Raw genomic sequence first — 21,803 nt, 5'->3', positions numbered from 1 at the left:
TTAAGAACGCTTGGGAATGTTTTCCTTCGGAGAAGACTTAGCTGTCTAGAGTACTAAAAAAAATATTTCTAAAATTATTTTTTTTTTAAGATTATACCATATTGTCTGATTACAAATATTCTGACGACTATAATAATAAATTAAGTGTAAAGCTTACATATAAGTATCACTCCATATTTTACTGACTCTCCCACTCTTTCAAACTCTGTCTATCTTCTTTCTTTCTTCGATATCTACCTCTCTCTCTATCCATCCATTTCTGTCGGTCTATACCTCGTTCTGATTTCGATAATTTCGTTATCACTTCAAGTCTTGAAAGCATCGAAAACATGTTGTCTACTGTAACGGACTTTATGATATTGGATGAATATGAATGCAATGGCGAAACTAATTACTGATGGATGCAGGTTGCATATATAATATAAGCCGTAATAAAAAATAAATAAATAAATATATTTTACGAATTTCAAACAAAAGCCGTTGAATAAGAACTTGAATTCATTTGGAAAAACATACCATATATCGGCTTTGCTTGAATGAAAAAAATTATTAAAAAAAGATTCAGAAGCCTATCGAGGTTACACTTTTCGCTTTTCATCTGATTCATTGGATATATAGAACCTAGTAAATTTCACCTTTATAGAGAATGTATGTGATGCATTCCTATAGCTTACATTGCAGTTAACGAGTGTAGGAAAGGATCGTTTCCAGGACATAATTTTTGAAATGGGGGCTGCCTAATATCCTTCTAAATAAAATTCAAAAACTTTCATATTTTGCTCATAAATTTGTTTAAATAACTGGCATTTGCCTTCACCAAGGCAAATTTAACCGCATTCCAATTTTACCAGTCATTGTCATTAACCACAAATATGACAAAAATATCATTAATCGCATTTAGAGAATAAAAAAGAAAAACAACAGAAGACTAAATTGTAACTAAACGCCCGTCAAAGCGTTTTTCATTGCACATTTCACCATATATTGTTCCTATGAGAATATATACATATTTATGTACATACCGAGAACTGAGTTTGTAAAAGAAAATGGAAATAAAATGAAACTGGTGACCGTCAATAAACTTAATTTCATATTGCTTTGTCTACACTTTTTTACAAACATTTTACTATTTGTGTGCATGTTCTTATAAATATTCGAAAAGCAATTATACAAATTAAAGTTGTCACATGTCAATGGAATGAAAATGTTAAGTGTGGAAATTATATGCTGTCAACAGCTCCACCAACTTTCTGCTATTTATTGAACTGAAAATATAAGTGGGACTGCCAAATTAAACTACTATATGTTTCCTATGACGTAAAAGGATAGCTAATAAAATGACGCCTCCAAAATTATTTTGAATATATTAGTCTATTAACTTTTTGTACCCTGAACAGGGTATATTAAGTTTGCCACGATGTTTGTAACACCCTGAAGGAAATGTCATAGGCTATAAAGTATATATTAAGTGTAGTAGAAAGAAATCCATTATTTTTTCAATAGGTAGCGTTATTTATCCGTATTTCGCGTTGTATAAGTCCGATCGGACTCGGTTGGAAGGTGTTAAAAAGATGACATTTTGTACTAAAAAAGCTGTCCTGACAGTTTTGTGATTGGTTGGTTCAGGTTTGTTTGAACGCGCGTCAAAGATGGCAGGATAGCAAAGAGAAAATAGCTATATTTTACAGTTTTTCTTCGATAAGGACGAAAACGAAAGCCAGGCGGCTGAAAATGTGAATAGCGTTTATGGTCATGACACTGTAACAGCCAACCGTGCGTAATTTTGGTTTTACCGATTCCATTCCGGTAAAATCGATGTCAAAGATGCAACATGCTCTAGAAGACCAATTATCGAAAAAATCGATCAAATAATGGAAATCGCCGAGTCCAAACATCGATTACGATTTTACAGGACCTAAACATTACACAAAAAACTGTTTGGAACCATTTGAATAAGGCTGGATACGAACAGCAATAATTAAAGCATTCAATTTTATGCAACAATAAAGGATTTAATTTTTCTACACCTAATATATGATTTATCAGCGTTACGAGCTAAATCGATGTAGACGTCTGTCTGTCCGTCTGCATATATACGAACTAGTTTCCCCAGCTTTTGAGATGTCGATCTGAAACTTTGCTCCCGTCCTTTTGTCACCAAGAAGCTGCTCATTTGTCAGAACCGACATCGGAGCATTATAGCATATAGCTGTCATACAAACTGAACGGTCGGAATGAAGTGCTTGTATGGGAAGCGTTTCCATTTGAAGAGATATCTTCACGAAATTTCGCATGAATTATTATTTAATGCAATAATCCAATTTTCGAAGAAATTGTTGAAATCGGATTGCAATAGCATATAGCTGGCATACAAACTGTCCAATCAGAATCAAGTGCTGGTATAGAAAACTTTTTCATTTTGAAATTTCACATGCTTTTTTGCCTAAAGCAACGGTGCAATTGCGGTTGGAAGAAATTATTCAAATCTAGTCACTATAGCATATAGATGCCATATAAACTGACCTGTAAAAGTTCTTTTAAGAAATATTTTGTATTTGTTGGGTATTATAGCTTCGGTGCAATTGAAGTTAACGTTTTTCCTGATTTTGAGCTAATTTACTAAAAGTTGAGATTGATTCAATATCTTTCTATTTTCAAAATTTCTATTAACAAAAAAAAATCAAATTCATGGTGATTTGTGAAATACGTTTTAGCTTACTTAGCTTAGGTTCAACCTGCAGGCCCTTGGCTCAGGCGATTTGTCATTTGACTTAGGTTTGACCGCTGTCAACGAACCTAAATGAAAAGCTGTCAATTAACCAGCGATTGGCGGTTGCCATCTTACTTCGATTCTTCTATTTTATTTCCATTCGAAGGTCTCACTTGATAACTGCCAACTGACATCCGCTTGACAACATTCATCTGACATCTATTTGACGACTGATATACATTGAACAGCCGTTGAATATCTGCATTCTGACATAAGTTTGATCGCTGTCATAAGACATTTTTTTGACATCTATCGGATATCTGGTTGATAATAGCCATGTTACATTGATTTGACAGGTGATATCTGATATAAGTTTGACAGATGCTGTTTGAAAATTTTTTGACAACTATCATCTGGCATTCATTTGATATTTTGACATTATTTTTGACAAGTTTTGACAGCTGCCATTTGCGTTCTACATGACAGCTGTCATCTGACATCGTTTTGACAGCTGCTATTTGACTTGTATTTGACATCGTAGAACTTTTTATAATCTATCTGGGCATTTGTTTGACAGCTGGCGTCTGACCAACTGACCATGTGAGAGTCATATGTCATATGTGTGCGTGTGCATAGTGTGTTTTGTGATATTTGTGTAAATGGCAAACTGTCAACGATGCGGTTAACCAGCACCGCAGCCATTTAAAAATGCAAATAAAATGGAATTTTATTTTTAACTTGCGCAAATGGCAAATGTTGGTGGTCAGCGGACATATGTGAAACCACTCAAATGTGGTGCATGAAAAACTAAGAAAGCAAAGAATAACCCTACTTCAGAAACACCAACGTATAGCGCAGCAAAGGGACACCGAAAAAACGTGTGTGTGTGTGTGTGCATGCAATAATACGGAAGAAGACAGTTAAAAAATGCAAAACACCGAAAAAAGACAATCAACTTGGACATTCGCAAGATGTGTGGAATAAATTGAATTTTCCAGTGGATTATGTGCCAATGGAACAACTGACAGCGGTTTGAGGCAAGGCAAGCGAAACGAAGTGAGCAGTGTAGAGTAATTGAGGTCCGTATGGTCGCAGCTATTGGAAAAAAATATGAAGAAAATTAAAAAAGAAGAGGAGGGAGAAGAATGTGCGGTTAAAAAATAGCAATGGCATTTAACGGTACACTTATATCAAGCTCATGTTGTTGTTAGTGGCCTTTTACGCGACACTCTGCGAACACGATGTCTTTGAACTCTATTATTTTGCTTGCCTCTCACTCCTCCTCGCTTATGGCGCAAAAGCGATTTCTGCGCGCTTTTACTTGCTTCGTTTGAAATCTTGCCTCAACCGCAACCAAAGTGGATGGCTTTTATATTTCAGCGTAGCCACCAAGCGTGTGCTGAGGGCCGAGTGCCGAGTGGCGGGTGCTGTGGAGTCTCGTCGAGTAATCGTCTGTCAGTGACAAAGCTTTTAAGCGGGAATATAACCGCAGATTGACACTTTTTCGTTGTAGAGTGTGGGGTCCTTGTCACTATGCATACATTCAAAGAGACATATTTATATATATATATATGTGTGTATGTGTTCGTTTGTGGTCAATTTTATATAGTTTTAGCTGGTTTATGCTTTATATGGAAATACGGTTATTAGAAAAATGCAAAGGATGTGAATTACAAAAAAAAAAGAAAATAAAAACACATAAAAATGAGTCTGTCACGAAAGTGTGACAGATAGAACGCATTAATTTAAAGCAATAAATTGTCAGAAAGCTAGTCTCTATAAACCTTTTTTGTGGCTGCGACGTATGCGATCTTTGTGGTGAATATAATTGTGGGACTCCAAATTTTTGGATTTTTTTTCTTACCTTTATATAAGCAAAAGTTATTAAAGTGGCGGCTACACTTCTTTACTAAAGTTTCTATAATTGTTTATCTAGTTGTCGGAAGGAAGAAAGAGCTTCTATATGTTCGAATTCTAATATAGTTGCCTCACTATAGGAAAATTATTCGTTTGCATATCCAACCTGCTGATAGAATTCAGCTTTTTTCAATCCAACAAATCTCTCGTCGTGATTTTGGAACCAATCTAATATTTACCAATTCCAACAGTTGTATCGAATATCTCCCCCGTGGTATAACTCTGGCCACTTTTGTTTAATTGGAAATAAAGTAGTATATCAAATGACCAACCAATCGTGTTTATAGTGGTAATAATAATATATTGATTTACTAGCAGACCCGACAGACGTTGTCCTGTACACACGTCGTTAATTCGAAAATTTTAAACATTCTTTAATATGCTGTACAATCTGGACCGTTTTAATGATAATGATTAGTCAAGAGTTATTTTAATATCTAACGTCATTACATGTATACTTATCCAAATTCGACCGATCAGTAGCATGTGAGTATATACTGTGTGTTTAAGTATGCATATACTGTATAAGTGAAGTGAAATAAAGAAGCTGGGTTAACTAAAATATGCATCTATTACCAGACACCACGTATAGGATGACAACGAAAAAACCAATAAGTGGTTTAAAAAATGGTAAGTTTCAGAATATACAAAAGAATCCAACTAAACGATTCAAACATGCATCACATTTCAACAACATTAGATTGCCAAAGCCATGAAGAACGCTCTTATTTCAATAATTATAAGTATAGTTGTCAGAGTGGTACATATCCCTCCAAAATAGAAGCTATACTTTTAAACCAATCTTCCCATGTTGAACATTTTCTCAGATTTAATCGATAATCGGTGAATGCAATTGGTGTGAAATGTAAGTATACAAAGTTCACCAATTATTCTCGAGTCACTTTAGAAACAGAAATTCGTAGGTTAGATAACTTCGTATATATGAAATCAAATCCTAATGCCAGTGTAATCATAGTTCTTAATTACATGCATTTTTCATTCTAACCTTAAAATGTTGGTAATATTTATATTTAATTCTTAAATATTTAAAGTTGTGAATTTTATTTCCGAAATTTGTTTACAAAAATTAGCACCAAATAAAATTATATAATAAAATAAATCCTTTTATTTCGCAAAATCAAATGCAAATGAAAAATGTCATAAATTTACAGTTAACTAAGCGCTGTGGTTTATCGGTTTCCATACACAAATTGGCAATTTATGCACATAAATAAAAACAACTGCCAACACCATTAGATGCACACACACATATATAAATACGCATACATCCATAGATATTGTGTGGAGGCAAGTGCAAATCGCCGGCTTATGAAAATTTACAATGACAGTTCAAAACTAACCAACCAAGCGAGGCTAACCAGTTAACAGACTAGGTGGCAGCAAATATATTTAACTAAAAATAATAACAACAATGATAACCTGTATTCCAACGCGAAAATACATACATAGATATTTATATGTATATATGGAATTATGGCCTTTGTTTTATTTCGCGCCGCTGTGTGCAACCGGCCGCTAAACCAGAAATTGCCGAAAATTCTCAAAATACTCACACTTGCAAGCGTTTGTATGTGTGTGTCTGTGTAAATAAATAAATTTCGCTGCGCCACGCAGTGTATAAATTTTGCAAGTCAGAAATTTTATGCGCTTTGACTTCGCGTTAAGTTGTTTGATTAACGACAGCGCCACAACAACAACACAACAAATTAGTGCCACACAGCCGCATTGGATGAAAGCAGGCGCAAATTTTTATGAAAGCGGTGAGCGGTGCAGGAATAGTGGACTAATGAGTGAATGAGCGTTTGATAGGTTGATGGGCGCAAAGCAATCAAACGTTGTGCGGAAATAGAAAGAGGTGAGGAGCGACTGTTTAGGAAGTGGTGTGTATGCACAATGAATGTGTGACTGAATGAATGGCTGAGCGGAGGCTTGGCGGCCACATTAGGGTATGCTAATGCTTACATATGAAAATAAGGGTCTTTATTGTTAGTTTGGATTACCGGTGGCTTCTCGACGAATACCCATGTTAAGTTTGAAAGAGCACCTTTTAAATAGCGTTTAGCATGGCGAGTTTTTGGAAACAAGAGAGGAAACAAGATTAGTGCTGCTAAGGGGCATCGGCATCTTTATTGTGGTAGGCTATAAAAAAGCGAATTTAGGAAAATTAAATTTAAAATTTTATAGGTGTAAGACTTTTTATATTTTGAGAATGCACAGTAAAATGTTTGAAGAAATAATTGAGTATTTTTTCAGTTACACGCGATCTCCGACGTCTCTAAAACAAAGGTTTTGCACTGCAGCAGATTTCGGCCTTCTAGCTTGATGAAACCTAAACCAAAATATCTTTATTTCGGCACAATTTATTTTCACCGTTAAAAAAATCACAATTTGATAAAATGGTGACATTGGTGGGAGTTGAACTTGACCCAAAATTTTGGTCGTTTTTGTCCTATTAAAACTCGATTTTTGATAAGATAAAAAAATTGTCCATTGTATGGAGAACCACTTGTATATACAGAATATTCAATACATATTTTATAGCCGCTTCAGAAGGCAGTAACTCTAAAATATTTTACTTAGATCAGATTTCTCTTTCCAGCATACGAATGTCATTTTTTCAAATGTTTGTATTTGTCTTAACATATGTCTTTACCGAAGTATACAAATGACCAGCACGAAGTCCGCAACCAAAATCATGTCTTTGTATGGAAAACTCTTTCATTTGCGAAGATATCTTCACGAAATTTGGCATGGAATATTATTTAAGGCAATAATCATATCTCCGAAGGAATTGTATAGATCGGATGATTATAGCATATAGCTGCCATACTAGTTGAACGATCGAAATAAAGTAATTGGATGGACAACTTTTTTATTTGACAAGGTATCTTCACGAAATTAGGCACGAGTTATTGTTTAAGGCAACAAATTATTCTCTTTAGAAATTGGTCAGATCACCGTTTTTTCTTGTTTTAATTAAAAATTAACCTAACCTATCGCCCTACCACGAGTACATAATTACATACAATATATAAGTTTGCATATAAAAATATATATAAAATTACAACTTGACAGCGCCACTCTAATTGGCGTCGTGTGGCATAAATCAATTAGTGCACCGTGCCGTGCTTGTGGTATGCCTTACGCTTGCCCATTGTTGTAACTATATGAAATATTACAACAACCAACCAAGCACACAGCCAGCCGACCAGCCATTCAGTCAGCCAGTGTCGCGCCACAACAGCAAACGGCAAACAAGCGACAAAAATGCACTTTGATTTATATTTTTGAGTTCGCACACACACACGCATACATTTAAGCACGGATCTATGTAAATAAATGTAATTTATAGTCATATAAGGTGTATAGTGAATTATTCGCAGTATATTCTACAACTGTTGTCGCGGCTGTCGTGCCATTCGCTCACAAGCCTCGCTGCTAAGCAAGTACTCGCCTGTTGTTGTTGCATCTGTTGTCACTGGCAGTGCTAAGCTTTGCTATATTTTACATTTTTTATTCATATTGTGGATTTTGCAATGAATAAATGCGCTTAGTTTGCACAGATAATTACAGTTTCGGAAATCGTGCAATAATTCGCGAACGCAATGAGGCGGTGGCGTATGAGCGATTTTTTTCATGCTCTTATTGAGTGAAGGCTACACATAGTATGAAGCGTAGTGTTGTGTGTATGTACATATAATGTATGTACATATGTTATATGGATTTGTTTACGCAGAACTACTCAGGAATATTTTGGAATAATATTTACATGTATGTATAGATATATTTCGTTAGTTTTTCCAATTCACTAGTTTCATTGATTTACATTTGTGCATGTGTAATGTCGCTTACGCTAGACAAAAATAATTGTGGTGTTTCAAAAAAAATGATATTATCATGGATTCATCAGATCGGAGAAGATATATTGTGGAAAGAAGTGCAAGTAACATATATACATATATATATGTATATATTATATATATTTCGGTCTAACGTACTTAAGCTGACTTTTTACCGAAATTATGGGACAATCTGTGTCTGTGTCTTATTGAAATTTGGACATAGTCTGTTCCTGATAATAGTGTACTGTCCTGTCAAACATGCAATATGTAAGAAAAGATATTAAAACGAAGCGAACTAATAATAGCATTCCTTAATATGAAGTACCTGATGGTGTTTTCGAATGTAGCCCTTCCTTAATTTTTAAGAAAAATTGGTTTCAGTTTTGTTGGTTCATAAGTTATATTAATAACATTAGTAGTAATAAAGAATTCGTCATTGTTAATGTATTTTTCAAATGACCATAAGGATATATGTTTTAATTAATAAAAATAATTTTAATTCTAAAAATTGTTATTTTTAATTATTTGTATTATATTTAAAATTTTTTTAAATTGTTGTTTACTCTTGAAATATTAAAAATATAAATTTAATATGAACTATTCAGATCGGATTACTGTAGTAGTACTATATGTGTGCATATATTTGTCATACAAACTGACAAATCAAAATCAAGAGAAAGACCCTTTTATATCTGTGAATGATATTATAGCCACGGTGAAGCTGAATTAAACGTTTCTTCTTGGTTTATTATAAAACTTATTGTTATTCCTCATAGCTTTTTATGCGAAGTACGAGGGAGAAAAAAAGCTTGGCCAAAGCTTTCTTAATGTAGGTATAATAAAAAAATGAATGTGAGCGTATAAAGAAATATTAAAGGTATTAATGAAACGTTCCTAAAAATCCGAACTAAACGTACAACAAAAAGAAACGGGACCTATATATCTGACCAAGGTATTTTACTAAAATTAGTTACAGTAAAATCGTGCAACACATGCGAATATTTATACGATAGCAACGACCAGACAATCAACAGCAAGAGTGGGCACAGCTGTAACAGCAAAATTACCTCAATCACCCCAAAAGCGTGACTGGCGATTACCAACAGGTTCGGTGAATGGCTGGCGTGCAGTTGGCTTGATTGGCTCATGGAAGATAATGGTGAAGTAAAGCACTTTTTTTTGCTGCCTCTATTTTCTAAAGCTTAGCTGTTCTTTTGTTTGTGCTGACAAATGGATGGAGTCGTTGTCCTTTCGTAAAAAGTCTGATATATGAGTGCGTGTATGTGGTTGAAGGTATGTAGACAAGCGGTATGTGGTGGTTCTGTTCTGTCCTCGGCTTTATATGAGAGGTATTTTATATTATTATTTTTTTCGTTTGTCAGTCGATATTTGGCGTATCTTTTCTATCAATCTTAATGCAACCAACGTGTCGAGCTTTACGCCGATCTAAAGGAAATAGGATGGGTGTGGAAGCAAAACAAAAATCACGAGTGACAACACGGACAGAATTATGTAGTGACCAAAAACAATTGGAAACCGTTGACTAATGCGAAACAAATATTCTGAAAGTTTTCTTGACTAATCTTTACATGTTACCACATACGATCAAGGATACTTTGACGCTATGGAGTGACTTTCGACGCTTTAAATGTTCATATGCCGGAAAAAACGCCAACTTCACAAAGATTCAATAAAACCTTGAAATTAACACTAGATTGCCTAAGCAAGTTATTTTGACTACTTTTGAATTTCAATTAAAAAAATAATTATTTAAATAATGACACAGCTTCTTATAATTTTGTGACTTTTTCTACAACACACTTAGTAAAGAAAGAAAAAAAAATGAACTTTGAAAAGCTTTAGAAGAAAAAGCTTTGTAATAACGTGAAGTTAGTAATAATATTTTCGAAATCAATGACCCGTATACTTAAGCTATATTCCATGCTATAAAATTTTAGGTTCCGTTAAAGTTAAGTTGAAGAAGGAGAAACTTTAAAGACTTAAGGACGAGAAGAAATTTTAAAAGCTTAAGATGAAGCAGAAGCAGCTTTACAATAACTTATCGGTAATTGGAAAATATGTGATCCGTATACCTGAGCTGTACATCATGCTTTCAAATTTGCATCGATTCCGTTGCAAATGCTGATTTCTCGATCACTCAAACTTTAATCTGTAGAAGGAGAAGCTTTAAAGGCTTCAGAAGAAAAATACGCTTTAAAAGCTTTTTAAAAAGAAAGATTTTTAAAAGAGCAAGGATTTTAAAAGCTTTAGAATCAAAAGAAAATAAAAAAGAAAAACCTTTATAATAACTTTACAGCAGTCCAAAAAAAATATTATGTTATCAGTAAACGATCTTTAAACAAGAAAAAACGTTAACTTTGGTTGCACACAAGTTAGAAAACCCTTCACAAATACAGAAGGTTCCTTCAGAAAACTTGATTCCGATCGTTCAGTTTGTATGGCAGTTAAATGACATAGTGATCTGATATGAATTATTTCTTCGGATATTACTTTGTAGCTTTAGGAAATAACTCATGTCGAATTTCGTGAAGATACTCGTCAAATGACAGATTAGTCCATACAAGCACTTGATTCCGATTGTTCAGTTTGTATGGCAGCTATATGTTATAGTGTTCCGAAATCGGCCGTTCCGACAAACACGCAGCATCTTAGCGAGGAAAAGACAGGTGTAAAATTTCAGAACGATAGCTTAAAAACTGAGAGTATATATACAGACAGACGGACGAACTTAATATACCCTGTTCAGGGTATAAAAAAATGAGTTTAGGGAATATTTCTCTCTCTCTCTAATATTCTAATATATCTATTCTCAGCAACGTTTATTTCTCAGCAGCTTAATTATGAGTTTCAACTCCTTATAATGCCGATAACTCTCTGCAATTTAAACTTAACCCCTTAATCACACGTGCTTCCTGCATTTACTCGCATTGCGCCACTTTAAGCTGAATTTTCAACATTTCAATTGGTTATAAATTACAAGTTTTCTTTTAGACCATAAATACACGAAAACTTTTGCTAATGCCAAAGTAGAAACTACGAGTACAACTAAAATACTAAAATTTTTGGTAAGAGAAAAGCGGCGAAAAAGAAGACAATATTTGAAAAACAACAAAAACAAGAGACGAACGAGAGAAAAATAAAATAAATCCACTTGAAAGTAATAAATTTTAAAAGCAACTTTCATTGCACATTACGCCTGTCTGCCGAAACTAACCGTACGAATAAACGGTGGCAGCCAACCGACGCACGAACACACACACACACACATAGCCAACTAAACGAAAAGACCGACACTTGTGTCAGCAGAGATACGTAGAAACTATTTGAGCAAGTTAGGTGGGTGTGACATGCTGCTGCAAAGCCTGTTAACTGTACTTATGCACACCAACATCGCACATACACTCATATACATATATAACACACAGTTGATATAAAATGGGAAATCGCTGCGCTGATATATTTATTGGCTGGCAGTTAGAGTGCGCTGCTGTTGTTCGACTAGCTTGGCTGGTTTGGCTGGCTACTGAGCAAACGCACTGCGGAGTAGGCGTTGAATTTGTAGTGTTTTGGGAAGCTTTTGGCGTAAAATTGATTTATGAAAATGCCAAATGGCCGAACACCTGCAGTGATCTCACTTGGGACGTAGTGGCGCATGGAGTATTAAGTGCGCCAACCACGATGACGACGACAGCGCGGCATTTGGGGAGTAGATTTCTGTTGCAGAGCAAAGTTTTGTGTAGGTGTGTGTGTTGCTAAAATTTGAAGCATGCATCAAGGCGCCGGCATTTATGTGGGTGGCGGCAAATGCAAGATGCTGTTGCGGATATACATATTTAAATATAAATATATGTGTGTGTACTTGCTTGAAGTTGTTCGAGTACAAATGAGAAATTTGTTAGAGTTTAAAAATTCAAGCACTCAGAATAAATTAAATTAGAAATTCAAGTATGAAATGTGATATGAGGGCTACAATAATCATTACAAAAATGGTCGGTATTATATATAATGCTTTATTGTGAATCCAAAAATAAAAAAACACAAATATATTATGTCATTTAATAGCGTATATTTTCAACATTATTTCACTAAAGCTTACTTTGCGGGGTTATATCTACTTGCAAGTAAAGAGAGCGCGTTTTCTGTAAATTTTATTTTATTTTTTTTTGAGTGGGCATTTTATGTAATTAATAAATAAAAATAATGTAAATCTACATATATTAATATATTTCAATAAACAGCGATTGATTTTGAAGTATTTGCGATTACCCTGGTGCCGATTTACACCTCAGACTGTCTCAAAAAATGGAAATTATAGCCAAAATATTATTCTTTCGATCATTACCTGACAAATCTTCTTAAGATATAATCGGTTCAGCCGTTTTGAAGAAATTTTCCTCACCGACTCTCAGAGCGGCCTTTCGAGAAACACGGGTTCAAAGTTTTTGGAGCCGTAGAATATTTTCACATATATGAACATTTGATATAGAAGCGAAGATTTTTGAAAGTGTTTGAATATAGACCCTTAAGTTATTCGACGCTCAATACTTATGGTAACAGGGGCATCCGAAGTAATGTTTACTAGGGGAAATTTTACAGATAGAAGCCATTTAATAAGATCTTCTGCTTCTTCATTTCACAATTTTAAACTATATAAATTTTCACAGCATAAAAATCAGAGATTTTCTATATTGCATCTAAAATAACTTTTATTAAAATTTTTTCAGTTGACGCGGTAAGGATTAATATGTTTCAAAAAGCTCCATTCTTTTTAATACTTATTTAATTTACTTAAAAATAATATATAGAGTACAACCGGATATAAAATGTTATCAGAAAATGGCAGAGTAGAACCAGGTTCAAAGCTAAGTTTTGTTATAAAGATATGCCGGGTTTTTGAAACAGGTTTGGTTTACTCACAAAAGCCAGTAGTCTATCTCTAACATTTACATACAGTTTGCGATCAACTAGAGGATAAGTTGAGAAAAAGTCAGAATATAAATTCACATTGACTTTGCTTAATTTCTCGATGAACTCGGTATTTGACGAACCCAACTATTTTCCTTTTGATATTTACAAACGGTTCAGTGTCGATCACCGGCATGACAATATTAACTTCTAGGATGTGTTACGACTTTATTAGGGCTTTATTAGATTATATATTTATCTTAGGTGTTTGAGACTTCTAATGATATACTTTCAAATCTATCAGTATACTTATAAGTGTGTGACTTCTGAATAGCTTCCTGTTTTCATATAGTTCTGGAAGACTTTATTCAATGAGTATATAGTTGTTATGACTATTTTCTAACTCATAGCTTTCCATATCGTTATTGAAGGCAGATCTGTAAGTGAACAGTCTTGGTACTTGCATTTTTTGACACATTTTATAATCATATGTTTAATTATAATAAATATAATTATAAGCAAGTTAGAATGCATTCCAACCTTTAAATCTATCTTAATAAAAATCGAATGTCTGATGTAGTCAATCACGCAATGACTCATTTAACTCATCCTTTCTCTACATGCATCTACTTACGTGTCTACTAGCTTACTCACACTCACTAATTAAGCTTGGTATGGTCTGCCAGCACGCTGCCGCCCACCATTGAACTTGTTAGCAGACATGGCAGCTACTCAACAACAAAAGCAACAGCAATACCAATATTGGCTTAATGCTAATCAAAGATTGTGCCATCGACCGTCTACCGCTACACTAATCGATGGGCGTGCAACACATGCCTTGCCGCGTCGCGCCACGTCGTGTCACATCGCGTCCTTTTGTCAAGCGAAAGAGAATGTTTGAGCAATCAAGCGAACAATTCAAAGGTTTGCACAAATGCTAATGGCCTCACTGTCGAACTCCAACACACATGCAGATATGTGTGTTTGTGTGTGTGTGAGAATGGAATTTTGTGGCATGCCACATGTGTGCATGGCTGCATTTATATGAGTAATCTGTTTATGTGTATTTACTGTGACCGCTTAATGCTAAGGTTTGCAAATATACACAGCATAAAAGCAATTGACACTCAGTGTCTTAGATGCCGAAGACATGCATACACTACACACATACATAAGCATATGTAAATAGTCAAGGCAGCATTGGCGTTGTCATCGACAGCACCGTGCATTAACGGTAATTGCTTGATTTTGCTTAAAGTCTATGTTTGCTGGAGGATTTCTGCTTGGGAAGCTAGGCTTTTTCGCTGACAAAAAGGTGTTGAAGCAGTGTCTGCGTTCGCCGGTGAATGAATTGCTTGAAAGTGGGGTGTAATTGCTTGCGTAGGTTAATGTCTTAGCTTAGGTGGTCTTGACTTAGTTGGTGTCACTTGCAGGGATTTGCATTTTTCGATGAACTGAGGTTGTTTAAGTAATTAATGACAGTTGATGTGTCTCAATATATTTACGTTGCTATTTACTTGCGTTTCTTTCATTAATCTACGGTGAATAGTAACCATTACTCTACACTGGATCAGGATCACTGAGATAAACTGAGCTTAGACGTTATGTAGCTTCTGCGGTAAAGAATTCATCTCCAGCAGGCTGAAGTATTTTGGTCTAAAACCATATGCTGTGGTATTATTTCATAAGGTCTATTGCCGTTTGGATTACCACTGCGTTAAGGTTTTGTTGTGTTAGGATTTCCATGAGGTCAAATTCAGAATTCATATTTGCCTTTTTCACCGTTGACAATAGTTGAGTCGGAGGCTAGAGGAGCCTCAACATGCTTTACCACCTCTCCACTGAGACTCACACTTTACTGCCTAAAATCTCGTCTTCACTGAGACCAACACTCTACTTTCTACTATAGGGATGACCAATAAGGTCATAATTCGTTTTTAAAGAGCTGGTTTTCCTGCAAACCTCCATTAGGCAAAGCTGCGAAGAGCATTATGGAACGCTATTTCGCTATTTGGCTTTCCCACCGTTGAAAATGAATTAGTCTGAGGTTAGAGCAGCCTCGATATGCTTTTTCACCTATCCATTGATGCTCTTTACTTTCTACAATCTCCTCTTCATTGTGGCCAAACTTTGAGTTTTACAGACGAAGTCTTTAAACAAATTTAGGTGACACTGCAGAGTTCGTGTAAGAACTGGTGGTTTTCATTGGCAAACACCTCATGTGATAATTTAGAAGTCTAGAGCCATATTAAGTCTTACGGTTGCTCTTACATACTGCAGTTGTGCAATTTTTCTGCACGTTGATCGATCCCTCCATCATTTGCTAGCGATTACACTGTGATAACAATAAAAGCAACAACACAGGGAACATCGGACAATGAGAGACAATAATCATTTTAGTCGACAGCGAAAAGCATTCACAACCAATCTTCATGCATAATTCAAATGAGCCCTTGACCAAGTGCACACACATATATGTATACCATATACGAGTATAAGTGTGTGTATGTGCGGGTGAAAGAAAATGGAAATGCCGAGATAGAAACAATGGCAGCATATTATGTTCGTTCCGAACACTAATCTTTTCGTCCATACATAGTTGTAACGGTATATGTGGTTAGCGGAGAGTACTGGTGCCGTTAAGTTCCAACTTGTGTACATACACATATGTAAGTGAGTATATGGTAATACATAGGGCGTCGGCGGTGCTGACACGTGTGGCACGATTGAAAGGCAAGTAAAATCAGCAATTTTTTGGCACCAATTTGCTGGCGCTGCATTGTCAACAACTAATTGGCGAGCATTTTTCGCTTTCTTTTTTCGCTTTTTAAAGCATGTGAAAAGTTTGGGGTTGTATGTCGGCTTGTATGGGGCTCCATGTTTATGAATGAGTTCTGGAGTGAGCAGCATTGTAAATGAAAGAATGAATGATTATGAGAAATTGCTTGTGCTTCTTGCAAAGCAGATGAAACCCTGTAAGAAATTTACTTCCTGCAATCATATTTATTTCGTATTTCTTTGAACTTTGCTCGCCTCTTGCAAATAGAGACGAATATAACGCTATTTCTGTACTTTTGGGGACTTTAAGACTCCAATTTTCAAAAATAAAAAAGAGTCCACGAAAGTTAAATGGGTGCAGAGCTTCTATTCTTAATGAAATATATCCACTTGCAAGTTAGAATTACCGACTTACAAAAAGTTTTTTGTAAAGAGATTAGCTGTTAAATCGAAATTTTGGTCAAAATCTTATACCTTCGTGTCAAAATTTCAAGCCGATTGATTTAGACCTTTCGGAGAAATTTTTCTCACCGACACCGTTTAAAGTTTTGGGAGCCGATACACTAAGCTAAAAAATTATAAGAAATATCTCCAAAACTATTTTCCGGATCAACTTACAGTATTTTCAAATATATGTAGATATGTATATATTCATATAAAAAAAATTGGAAATTCAATTCATAGCTTAAAAATATATTTAATAGAGTTGCCACCTACTTCAAAAATTCCTGTTCACATATAACTACGCTGGGGCGTAGCTTACTATGCTGTTAACGACTTTGGTAAAATTGTTTTTTAGTCAGGATTGCCACCTTTTTCTAAAATAGGTTAGATCTTATAATTTATATACATAACTATGAGTTTCTTACTTAGTGTACTTGTCTTTTGAGTGTATTCATTGCAGAGTGCTCTAATTTAAATTACTTTTTCATAGAGTTACCACCTGGCATACAAAGATAACTAAAAAGAAGATTTACATTAGAAAATTTTTAAAATGCTGCCATATTGAAAATATTAAAAATTGTAATGTGAAACATATTCCGAATAGAGTTGCCACCTTATAAAATCTACAATACGGTTGTATGTAAATATGTTCTGACTAATCTATTGGTATATTTAGTATAATGTGAGAGCAAATGGTAGTAATTTCAATAAGATAATGAAAGGTCTATAAAATAATAATTTTTTTTGATTTTCGTATTTAAGACAATGTTAAGCAGAAACATCTTCCTCATCGTCAGACAGCTTTTTCGTAGGTCTTTCTGGAGATCAGCTACGGGATCATCGCAATCGAACATTTTTTAAAATGTATCGCCGATTATTAAAAAACATCGTTCTGTAAATGTACATTTTAAATTTATTAAATAAAATTTCTCTTCAAAAAAAGAACCCCAAAAAAATTATTTTCCCCAGATTTTGATATGGATATAACTTTTTAAGTTATAATTACATTATTTTTGATAAACAGCCCTTAAATCAATAAAGTTTTATTACCAAGTGGCAGCCAACATAATTCGCATATGAAAAGTGATTGGTCATATAAACATACCCAATATCTGTGGCCACCAAGTAAAACTTCCTCAGCAACCAATCACTCCCACCAGCTGAAGGCTACACCACTGAGCTGTTAATGCAACCATTTAGATTTAATAGTTGTGCACAATTAGCATAATTGATTATGTTGCTTGTGAACTTGCAGCTTTAAAGGCAGCAACAGCAATTGCAACAACAACAACAGTAACCGTAACCGCAGCAGTGGCGGCAACAATTAAACCATTCAAACGCTGGAAGCTGACATCGCAAGTAGAACAAGTGAAACAAGAACAAACAATAATTACAAAAGCAGCGGCGATCAGACGCAAATAAATGAGCGATGCAACAGCGTTCAGCAGAGAGTGTGGCAAGCGGCAACAACATTTACAATAACAAAACTAGCAGCTTTGATTACGATAGCTACAAAGCAGTGGACTAGCGATAGGAACAATAGCAAGAACAACAAGAATAACAAAAGTTAACAACAACAACAACGTTAAGCAAAATTATAGCCCAGCTGCGCGCTCACCACTGATTGCCACTGTCAGTGTTGCATTTCAGCAATTTATCATAGCAAAAGTGATTTGTTAGTGGCTGCCGCATTGCCAACGCAAAGCTTTATTGCATCCCCTGATGGATTTTCTTGTGGCTGCAGTCGCAGTCACATCGCGTCGTCGCCAGTTGCCCTCGTAGCTTCGCTCATGCGCTGCAACATCCCTTGCGAAAGGCTCTCACAACCCACAGATTCCATTTGCCACATACCATCTTCGCCTTCTTCCGTGTTTCATATTAGTATTTGTATGGTCTTTTTAAATTTATTTTGATTTTTTGTTTTTTTCTGTTTTGAAATTTCAGCGTTTATAACACGCTGATTGTCTGTCCAAGAAATGCGCTTGGCGATTCCAGTTTTATTCGCGTTTCGCATCGTTGTTGGTTTGTTTGTTTGCTTGTTGCTTCGCGTTGGCACAATTGATGGCGGCGATTTTTCGCTTTCCAAAGTATCTCTAAAATCGCGTAATATATTGCCTGAGCTCTTTGCATTCGCTCGTCTGTTTTTCATTATTTAACCATCGTTAAGTTTCGGAAGGAGTAATTACCAATACATACCAGACAAGTGGATATTATAAAACAGTTATTATAAGAGTAAAAAGAATAGATACCATATATGAAAGAAAAGTAATGACAACTCAATATGATAATAATGAATATGGTGATTAAAAAAGTTATTTATATATCTATTAATTGAGAGTCGGTTGTGTGCTTTTTGTGAAACACTTAGAAAATGCAATGCAATTCAATGCCTGAAACTTGAAAAAATATTAAGGCTGGAGTTCTGTCAAAACCATGTAAGCAATTTTTTTTATGTTAATTAGTGAAATATACTGAAGAATTACCTCTGATTTTCATTGACTTCCTCGAAAGACACTTGATTGCTATTCAAATCTATACTTTGAAGGTACCTCCGACTAGTATATTCTACCTCTCTTGTATCTCCACGTCGCCTCGAATTTCACCCATGAAACTTTAGAGGTGTCAAATTCCAGTTATTATGTGACGTAAGCTACTATAACCATATCTGATCACTTTCAACTACGACGCTCAGATTGTTCACTAACTATTAGTCATACGTCATCACGTTATATAATTTAGCTATACTAGAATCGGTCGGATCGTATTAGATTTACTGTTGAACTTATAACCCGTTATTTCATTTAATGATCATTAGGTGCTCCTTTATTTCAGAAGCTCTCGGACATACCCTACACAGTTTGCTGGCAGGAATTAGTTACACTTATGTGAATCGAATTTTGCTCCAAAATGTAGGAAAAATCAACCGCGTTCATAAATCGAACGCCACATGCCCAAAAGTTATTGAACACTTCTACTAACAAATACCGAATGTACTAAAAATTGGTTTTCTGAAGATGCATGCCTCGGTGGCGGCCACTAACTCATATTACTCATATTTCTGCGCGTTTGGAAACAAAGAGAAGTCCCACGGAGCCAAATTTGGCGAGAACGGGGCAGAAGCGGCAGCAGTATGTACTCCTATTTGTAAGGAAGGGCTAAGTTCGGTTGTAACCGAACATTTTATACTCTCGCAAAGTCAAATGTTATACTCGTTTAATATTTCTTTGTGGATTGACTTATATTTTCGGTAGAAGGTCAACTATAGGCACTGGGGTCCACATATTTAGTACCTAGGGGCTTGAACAGTTTTGGTTCGATTTAGACAATTTTTGGTCACAAGCTGGCATACTTTAAACGTATTATTAACGCAAAGTTTTACACCGATATAATCAGTGTTGTTTAAAGGCGTGGTTATAGTTCGATTTCGCTCATTTTCGCACTATAACATAGAAATATGAAAAAAACGCTATGCACCGAATTTGATTTAAATCGGTTGAGCAGATCCCAAGATATGGGTTTTCACCTAAAAGTGTGCTTGATTTATCGCGCTTTTATTAGTTTTTAACAGTACACTGTAGGTAGAGGTTCTTAAAACATTTGCTTCCAGTGAATTTTGTTATTATAGCTTTAGTAGTTTAGGAGATATGCACATTAAACCTATTAGGGGCGGGACCACGGCCACTTAAAAAAACAATATTAACTGCAGTTGCCCCTCCCTAATGTGATCTCGTGTACCAAATAACAGTCTTGTATCTTATTGTTGAGCTTAGTTATGGCAATTTATTTGTTTTTGATTAATGGCGTTTTGTGGGCGTGGCAGTGGTCCGATTACGCCCATCTGCAATACCAACCGTCAACCAAGAAACATGTCTACCAAGTTTCATAAAGATATCTCAATTTTTACTCAAGTTACAGCTTGCACGGACGGACAGACGGACAGACGGACGGACAGACAGTCACCCGGATTTCAACTCGTCTCTTCATCCTGATCATTTGTATATATATAACTCTATATCTAACTCGATTAGTTTTAGGTGATACAAACAACCGTTAGGTGAACAAAACTATTATACTCTGTAACAACATGTTGCGAGAGTATAATAAACGTTAAATTTGAATAATATATTTAATTGGAATAATAGAAATTCATATCTTATAGCAAGTATATGTTAAACCAATTCTGAAAACGTAACTGGCCGTTGGGCTTGCACTCAGCGGAAAACGTTTCTTTCTAGCCACGTTGTTTGAAAATACAATTTTCAAGTCGATTTAAGGTTTAAGGATAAAATAAATTTTATGAAAATCTTTACGTTGATTTTGATTGGTCAGATTGTATGGCTGCTATACGCTATAGGGCTCTGATTTGAAATTGTTTTCCTGAGATTGTGCCACTACCTTAAATAATAAACAATGTATGCTCAATTTCGTGAAGATACCTTGTCATATAAAAAATCAGTTCCGAAAAATGAGCAGCTTCTTGTGTGCAAAAGGACGTTTGCATAATTTCACATTCTTATCTCAAAAACTACCTATTTACCGACATAAGGACATGGCTAAATCGACTCAGCTACCTCTGGGTGGTTCAAACTTTGTGGAAAACTAAATATACCTGTTCATGGTATAATAATTGGTGTTAATTATTTTCGGAGAATTTATGTTTTCTGAATTCATAAATGAGAAGTAAGGATCGAAATAAATAAAATTGCCTTATCCATAAATATTTGTCTTGTTCAACTGCATTTGACAGCAAAAGTCAGGAGTCGTCGGTTTATTTGTTATTGGAAAATATCGCCGTTTCTGTTTATCAGCCACAACATATCTAAATTTTAATATTCCAAACTCTTTAAGTTTAATTTTAGCAATTTAAATTTTAAATTGGGAATTAATGAAACTTAGGTAGGATTTTTTTTGTATAAGTTAAAAATTTTACCACTTCCGTCAAATATTTTTACTTAAGGTACGGAAATTAATTAAATTAAATGTGCTGAAAAATTAATGCAAACATTATAAAAAACTGTTGTGTCGAAAAACTCCAACAATAAGTTATTCGGTATTTTCCTAATACGTCAAAGTTTATTAATTAAATATAAATTATTACAGGTTATGCAAATAAGGATTAAAAATTCAAAATAATTTACTAAAGGCAACACTATTAATTATTGTTC

General features: G+C 34.9%; 1 protein-coding gene across 12 annotated transcripts in view; it reads left to right on the top strand.

The window, feature by feature from the left end:
* mmd (disintegrin and metalloproteinase domain-containing protein mind-meld) overlaps positions 1-21,803 on the top strand; it is a 509,673-nt gene that overhangs the window by 37,337 nt on the left and 450,533 nt on the right. The window contains exon 1 of one of the 12 annotated variants that reach the window (XM_036371737.2): positions 18,677-19,073. The exons of the other annotated variants lie outside the window; for them this stretch is intronic. The gene's annotated coding sequence lies outside the window, so the exon portion shown is untranslated. Of the gene's footprint in view, positions 1-18,676; positions 19,074-21,803 lie in introns of those variants that run through there. 12 annotated transcript variants of the gene reach the window in all.

Source organism: Bactrocera oleae, chromosome 5, assembly GCF_042242935.1.
Source record: "Bactrocera oleae isolate idBacOlea1 chromosome 5, idBacOlea1, whole genome shotgun sequence".
Classification (NCBI taxonomy): domain Eukaryota; kingdom Metazoa; phylum Arthropoda; class Insecta; order Diptera; family Tephritidae; genus Bactrocera; species Bactrocera oleae.
The sequence above is the reverse complement of the archived record's forward strand: the minus strand, read 5'-3'. Positions and strand labels throughout refer to the sequence as shown.